Source organism: Vigna unguiculata, chromosome 8, assembly GCF_004118075.2.
Source record: "Vigna unguiculata cultivar IT97K-499-35 chromosome 8, ASM411807v1, whole genome shotgun sequence".
Classification (NCBI taxonomy): Eukaryota; Viridiplantae; Streptophyta; class Magnoliopsida; order Fabales; family Fabaceae; genus Vigna; species Vigna unguiculata.
This window is the reverse complement of record NC_040286.1, coordinates 9,833,939-9,841,490: the sequence shown is the minus strand read 5'-3', so window position 1 is coordinate 9,841,490 and position 7,552 is coordinate 9,833,939. Positions and strand designations below refer to the sequence as shown.

Genomic DNA, 7,552 nt, shown 5'->3' with positions numbered 1-7,552 from the left:
AGTTTTTAATTTTAATTGTAGCTATCAAATTTCAATACAAAATAATTTTTATTTGTAAGTGCCATTATTTTAAGGAATAAATACATATTAAAAAGGATCGTGCAGTTAGAAAAACATTACAATTCTTTTTTGAAACGGAATTTTTCTACGAGTGAATAAGATAAAAATTAGTAATTTACATTGTAGCTACCAATTTTCAATACATAATAATTTTTATTTGTAAGTGTAATTATTTTAAGGAATAAATACAAATTAAAAAGGATTGTGTAGTTAGAAAAAATTGTAATTCTTTTTTAAAACAGAAATGAAGTTGTTAGAATTGGACTATCTAATTTTAACATTTTAGTATAAATAATCTAGTTAAATCTTGTCAAATATTTAGACATTTATAGTGTTTTAATTATAACTGTTGGGTATCAGAGTACCAGCACAAGTACTCATAACTAAAATACAAGATGAAAATAAAGGAACAAAAATAGATAATAGGCAACGAATATAATTTATTCAAGAAAAGGAAAAATTACATATCATTCTCTCTAATCCCAAGGAGAAAACAATGACAACCCCTCTCTTGGAAATAGGAAAAACTAATACAAGGAGAACCTTAAAGGAGAAACTAACCTTCTCTCTTAGAGGAGAAACTAATATTCTCTCTTAATTCTTCTCTCAAGCAAGTAAAGTAAAAGGAATAGAAAGGGAGAGACTTTGGGATGATTTCCTAAGGAAACACTGGACTCCTTTTATAACATTAAAAGTAATCCCCAAAGTAAGTTCCCATCGATGTGGGACTTCTTTTCTCACAATCTCCCACTTGAAGATTTTGATGAAATTAATCAAATCTTCACACCATGCTTTATTCTCTGCCTTCATGTTGCTTGTTCTTCTGGTAGACTTCAGTAGGATCGAATCCACGTAGACTTCATTGACACATAATTCTGATCCTCCAAAACGCAATGCAACACCTGAGGTTCCTCCTAAGGACCTCTTGTTAATACTTCACTGCTCTCTACCAAACCCGCCATGAACCTACTAACCACTCCCACTGCTTGTGCAATGTCTGGTCTTGTACACATCATAGCATTCATAAGGTTGTCCACCACCGATGCACTCGGTACTTGAGACTTCTCCATCCTCTCCGCTTCACTGCTAGGACTCATACGTGAGGAACAATTGATAGAAAGTGGGGTCGAAATTGGCTTGCAATCTTGCATGTTGAAGCGTCGCAAGATTATCAGTAAGTATTTCTTCTGAGAAAGCCAAATATTCCTATCTTTTTTGTCTCGGTGTATTTGCATCCCTGAAATCCTTGTTTGCTGGTTCCAAGTCCTTCTTCTTATAGTTCCTAGCCAATTACGCCTTCAATTCTTGGATTTGAACTTTGTTGGGGCCTACCTCCAACATGTCATCCACATACAACATCAATGGTCTAAACACCCAGTCTGTTGTAACCGAGGCTTATGAAGAAATCAAATCTCTGGTACGAACACCTGAGCTCTCTTTAAACCGTACTGAGATTTGTTCAACCATGCAAACCAAGTTTTCTTGTTCTTTAACGCCTTCTGGTTGGAGCATCATTTCATTTCTGCTTAACAATAACCTTGTGGGTAGTGGGACCCACAGGTGGTACCCCTTCACATTGTTAGCATAGCCCAAGCACTTAATTTTCCCCAGTTTCAAGCTTTACTCGTGCTTTGGATTCCTTGAACTGGCAACAACACATTTGACTTCCTCTTGATGTAGTACACCCACAATCTCCTGGAGTAAACTTTGATTCTCCTAGTGATAACTCTGGTGATTCCCTTACATCATAATAAATCAAGTCTTCTTGTGTTTTCTTTTTTCCTGGTAGTCAAACTAACCATCTGCGATCTATGACTATGTTTGTTGGCTTACCACACAGTGCTCGCGTAGAGGTAAAACAACCTTCTTGAGCCCGAGTAAGAGATTACGTTCTACCTGGATTTGCAAACTTCGCTCTAACTTATACCCAAGTTTACGATGTCACGTCAACACCGCTTCTTCTTGACTTGTCGATGCAATCATTGCATTAGCATCCTGCAACGTATCTCCAAAAGCACATACACATCTGCCATGATCTTCTGAGCTTTCATGACTTACCAGATCTCTCCTCTTCATCACAGAATATCTTCGTCCTTCAAGGTATTTGCCATACAACCTTGTGAGGTTGATGCCTCAGAGTTCTTTCCTCCATTCTTCAAATGCCAACAATCTTTCTTCACATGCCCTCTTTTGCCACAATGGTAGCATTTGAGATGCTTCTTACTTTGATATCTATCATGAGACTGACTCCCACTAGATCCACGTTCTGTTGATCTACCTCTCGTCATCACCAAAGCTTCTATTTGCCTTGCACTTTCCACCATATCCTCTTTGTTCTTTCGCCTGGATTCTTCTTCAAGAAGAGCTCCGGCAACATCCTCAAAGTGTAGGAGGTCAGCAACGTTGTAATTTGTAATGTTGATGACAAGCTGATCATATGAATCAGGTAAACTTTGTAGTAGAAGCTCCGCACGTTCATTTTCAATTATGTTGAAATCTGCCGCTGAAAGTTGGGCAAACAACGTATTTAGATTGTTGATGTGGTCTGTTACCGATGTGGACTCACTCATTCGAAGAGTATAGAGTTTTCTCTTCAAGAATATTCTTGTGTGAAGTGACTTAACCTCGTACAGGCTTGTGAGAGTATCCCAAATCTCCTTCGCTGTAGTCTTCTCCGCAATGCTGGATAAAACCGCATCTGCCAATGCTAAGTGCAAATTTGCTATAGCATTGTTATCTATTTCCTTCCACTTTTTATCTGTAATGCCGACAGGTTTTTCTTCAATTGCTTCTAGACAATTGTCCTTTCTCAAAATTGCCTTCATCTTCAGTTTCCACAATGAGAAATTTTTCCCATTGAACCTCTCTATCTCGTATCTTGCTGTCATGGCCTTAAAACTGACTTATGCACTTCTCACTATGAATAGTACTGTCTACTGGAACAATGGAAGCAGACCGTGAACCAGTGCACCAGGTAATTCCCAAGAAAGAGAGGTGGGTCACTAATGGACACGCTTAAGTACCAAGTCTTTTCTAGCCAGAACTTTCCTAGACATGCACTTTCACACTACCACACTTTATCCACTATCACAGCACTATTCTAATGACAATAGCAGCGGAAGATAATCACACGAACCAGCAGCTCTGATACCACTGTTGGGTATCAGAGTACCAGCACAAGTACTCACAACTAAAATACAAGATGAAAATAAAGGAACAAAAATAGATAATAGGCAACAAATATAATTTATTCAAGAAAAGGAAAAATTACATATCATTCTCTCTAATCCCAAGGAGAAAACAATGACAACCCCTCTCTTGGAAATAGGAAAAACTAATACAAGGAGAACCTTAAAGGAGAAACTAACCTTCTCTCTTAGAGGAGAAACTAATATTCTCTCTTAATTCTTCTCTCAAGCAAGTAAAGTAAAAGGAATAGAAAGGGAGAGACTTTGGGATGATTTCCTAAGGAAACACTGGACTCCTTTTATAACATTAAAAGTAATCCCCAAAGTAAGTTCCCATCGATGTGGGACTTCTTTTCTCACAATAACAAGTAATATTATGTTTTGATCAAAATCAGTAAAATTGAAGAGTTGCAACACATGTATTTCTTCTTTTATAAAGTTTAGAAAAACATGTTTCACGTCGATTCAATAAGTTTAAGACATAAAAAAAGCACAAAGTTTCAATCTTGCGATCAAAGCATGTGTTTCTTTATAGTGAAAACTATAAGAAATGAAATCAAACTATAATGTGTTTACATACAATTTTTTTTTCTGGAAAAATGGTATTTTACTTACATTTTTCTTTTTTTCATACGTAAGTTTGTGATACCTATGAATTTATATTTAAGCATATTAAAAAATATATTTGTAGAGTTAATCAATATACGAGGACTTGCGACTAAAACCATTTCGAAAGAAATAATTCGTTTGTATAATTAAAGAATTCGTAGATAAGGTAATTAGTATATTACATGTCGATTTAAAAAATATGGTTAATTATGTTTTTCGTCCCCCACCTATTGCTAATTTTTTGTTTTAGTCCCTCACCTAACGTTTGCACTATTTCAGTCCTTGACGTTTTGAATTGAATGGAATTAGTCCTCAATTTTAAACTCCGTTAATTTCAATTAATACCTGTCAAACGGAATGGCACGGATCCGGTTCTCAGTTGACTTAAAAGTGACAAAAACCAACACGTGGGCTCCACCACCTTATGCATTCACGGATGGCCTTAATGGAAAGAGAAAAGAGAGAGAAAGATTCTAAAAGAAGTAGGATAATACCCACACATTCAACACTTCACCATAGTACACATGCAGACCACAACTTCACGTGAAATAAAATAAGGAAGAAAGAGAAAAGAATTATAAGAACCCACTCTCCTCCTACAAAGTGAAGAAAACTAAACCAACCCATGCAATTCTCTAATAGCAAAACCAAATCATACTGCCCGAAAGGAATCCGTGAATTCCATTGCACCCCATGAACATGCCCTCTGCAGTTTATTATAAAAAGGTAAGCCAAAAGAGGAAAAAAATAAAATAAAAGAACCACCGCATGAACCCATGCAAACCAAATCATACTGCTGCACCATGAACCCACTTCTGCACCATGAACCCGCTGCTGCACCGTGTATATTCATGAACACTGCACGTCACCGAGTCGCCGGCAGCCACTCCTCTAGAAACGCAGCCCTCACACAGGCGGCCACCATCCACGTCTGCACCAACTCTGCAAGGTTCCTTTCCAGCAGCTGCAGCCCCGCGCGAACACACCACCTTTCTTCTGATTCAACGTTACATCACCTAAGAAACCCCAAACCACAAGAAAAGAATGTACCCCACAACCCACTCTACCACCGTGATGCCAACAACTCAGTGAAAAAAACTGTTGCAGCGTGATCTATGGAAAACTGCACCCAGAACCCACGGCAGTACACATATAGCACACCACAAACCAGACCAAACACAAAAACAAACAACAATGGTATAGGTTTATGCATCAAAAAATAAAACACAACACCACTATACGGGAATAACTCATTACACTCAATACAAGTTCAAAACCATGTACCAACCAATACAGAACAAAGAGAAGAAAGCGGGTCTCCTCCGTGCTTACTTCCGCGTGTTCTTTTCCCAGGCACCACGGCCTCCACGTTAGCCAGTGTCGTCTGCCACACACTACATGCATACACTGACACAGGGACACTGAAAACACATAGAGAGATGGAGAGAATGTGGTGTGAGGGGCCATCATTTTAACAGAACCTGTTTTACTTTATTACTTGCTTTGAAGCCAGAACTGAACTACTAATATTGTGTTTCTGTTCAGATTTATTCATGTCTCTTCATATTCTTCCCTTACCATTGTCTTCATTACACTTCGCTACATTATATAAAGTCTCTCAAGGTTTAAATTTTAAAAATTAAATCTTTTGCCAATTTTTGTTCTGGGTCTGCTTGATTTTGTTTTGCTCATTTTAATTTTATTTATTTTATTTTTTGTTGTTTTGTGTGTGTTTAGCTGAACATGTGCAATGATCATTGAAGCAGGAAACACCACTTATTTCTTAGAAATTAGAGCCAATGTTCTACTGCTTGTGTGGTTCTTTTTTTGATTCATACATGTTTTGTGTTGTGGCAGGTGCTGAGCTTTAAAGGAGGGACAAAGCTGCAACGTGGCTAGCAAAGGAAAAGGTGTGGTTGTTGAAATGATACCAACCTATTAAAGATGCAATCACGCCCTTCATAAGCCAGAAATTTTCGGTATTCAACATTGGTAAAAGAAATTACTTAACCCCCTTCTCCATTTTTCAATTTCCATTCTCCCAATCATACAATAGAACCCAACACGCATCATCCATTTAAAATTCCAACACCAACACCAACACAACACAACACTAGAAAAATAGAGTCCATGACCAATGAACCCATCATCACTCTTCACTATCAACAATCAATAACCACACAAGGAGAGAATCAGTAAAGAGAGAAGGGTGTTCTTCGGTTGTGAAATCTCCAACGAGGGAGTTGGTGGCAGACGACGCTGGCTAACATGGAAGCCGTGGTGGCTGGGAAAAGAGCACACGGAAGTAAGCACGAAGGAGGCAAACCCTCGCGTAAAAGAGAGAAATCGAAGGAGGAGACCCCGCTGCCAACGCCGGCGAGGCACGCCTGTGGTAGGTGTTGCGGTGGTTGTCTGTGGTGGCCATAGACTTTGAAGAAGAAGGCAAACCCTCACACGTTACCAAAAAATAATCATATGCAAAAAAAATTTAAGTCAACTGAGAATCGGACCCGTGCCATTTCGTTTGACAGGTGTGTCAATTGAAATTAACGGAGTTTAAAATTGAGGACTAATTCCATCCAATTCAAAACGTCAAGGACTGAAATAGTGCAAACGTTAGGTGAGAGACTAAAACCAAAAATTAGCAATAGGTGGGGGACGAAAAACATAATTAACCCTAAAAAATATTACTAAAAATATTTTTTGTTTGTCCCCAGGTCTTTGATTGTGTTTGTCTTCCTTCCTAGTATTTATTCTTCTTTTCTCATCTCTAACATATCGTAACATAGTTCCTCAATTTTCATTCTTTCTTCGTTTTGAAATTGCCTTCACTCTTCTAAAATTCCTTTAGAATGTGTTTGGATAGAGTATTTTAATGAAGTAATTCATTTTTTTGAAGAATTTAGATTGCTTTGTAATGAAATGCTTTGTTTGGATACAGAAATTAAAAAGCATTTCAAATGCAAGCATTTTTTTAGGAATTTAAATTGGTTAAATTAGTAGAAATTCAAATACCCTCAAAATAGGTGAAATTTGAAATTCTTCTCACTCAACCTCACATTCTAGACTCTTTGGTAGGCCCGATGACACAAACGGGCCCGACAATTCAGACGGGTTCGACGACCCGAATGGGCTCAACAATCCAGACAGGTTCGACGACCCAGACGGACCTGACGACCCAGACAGGTCCAACGACCGAAATGGGCTCAACGATCCAGACGGGTCCGACGACCTGAATGGGCTTGATGATCTAGACGGGCCTGTCCGTCGACCCCGACGGGACCGTCAACCCGGACAGGCCCGTCGACCCAGACAGACCCAACGACCCGGTCGAGCCTTACGACCAGAACGGGCCTGACGACCCAGAATGGCCCGACGACTCAGACGGGGCAGACTATCCGGACAAGATCAATGATCTAACGGGCCCGACAATTCAGACGGGTCCGACGACCCGAATGGGCCCGACAATCCAGATGGGCCCGACGACCCGGATGAGCCTAACGACCCACACAGGCCCTACGACACAGACTACCCGACGACCTGAACGGGCCCGACGACCCAAACAAGCACGACAACCTAGACGGGTCCAACGACCTGGACGGGCCCGACAACCTGGATGGACCCTTCCAAACCGTCAAGCCCGATGATCCAGACGGACCCAACGACATGGACGGTCCCAATGACATAGATGGGCC

The 7,552-nt window shown here is 39.6% G+C and overlaps 1 pseudogene; it reads right to left on the bottom strand.

Annotated features, from left to right (window-relative positions):
• Positions 1-2,622: 2,622 nt before the first annotated feature.
• Positions 2,623-2,948, bottom strand: LOC114193096 (annotated as a pseudogene).
• Positions 2,949-7,552: the final 4,604 nt, after the last annotated feature.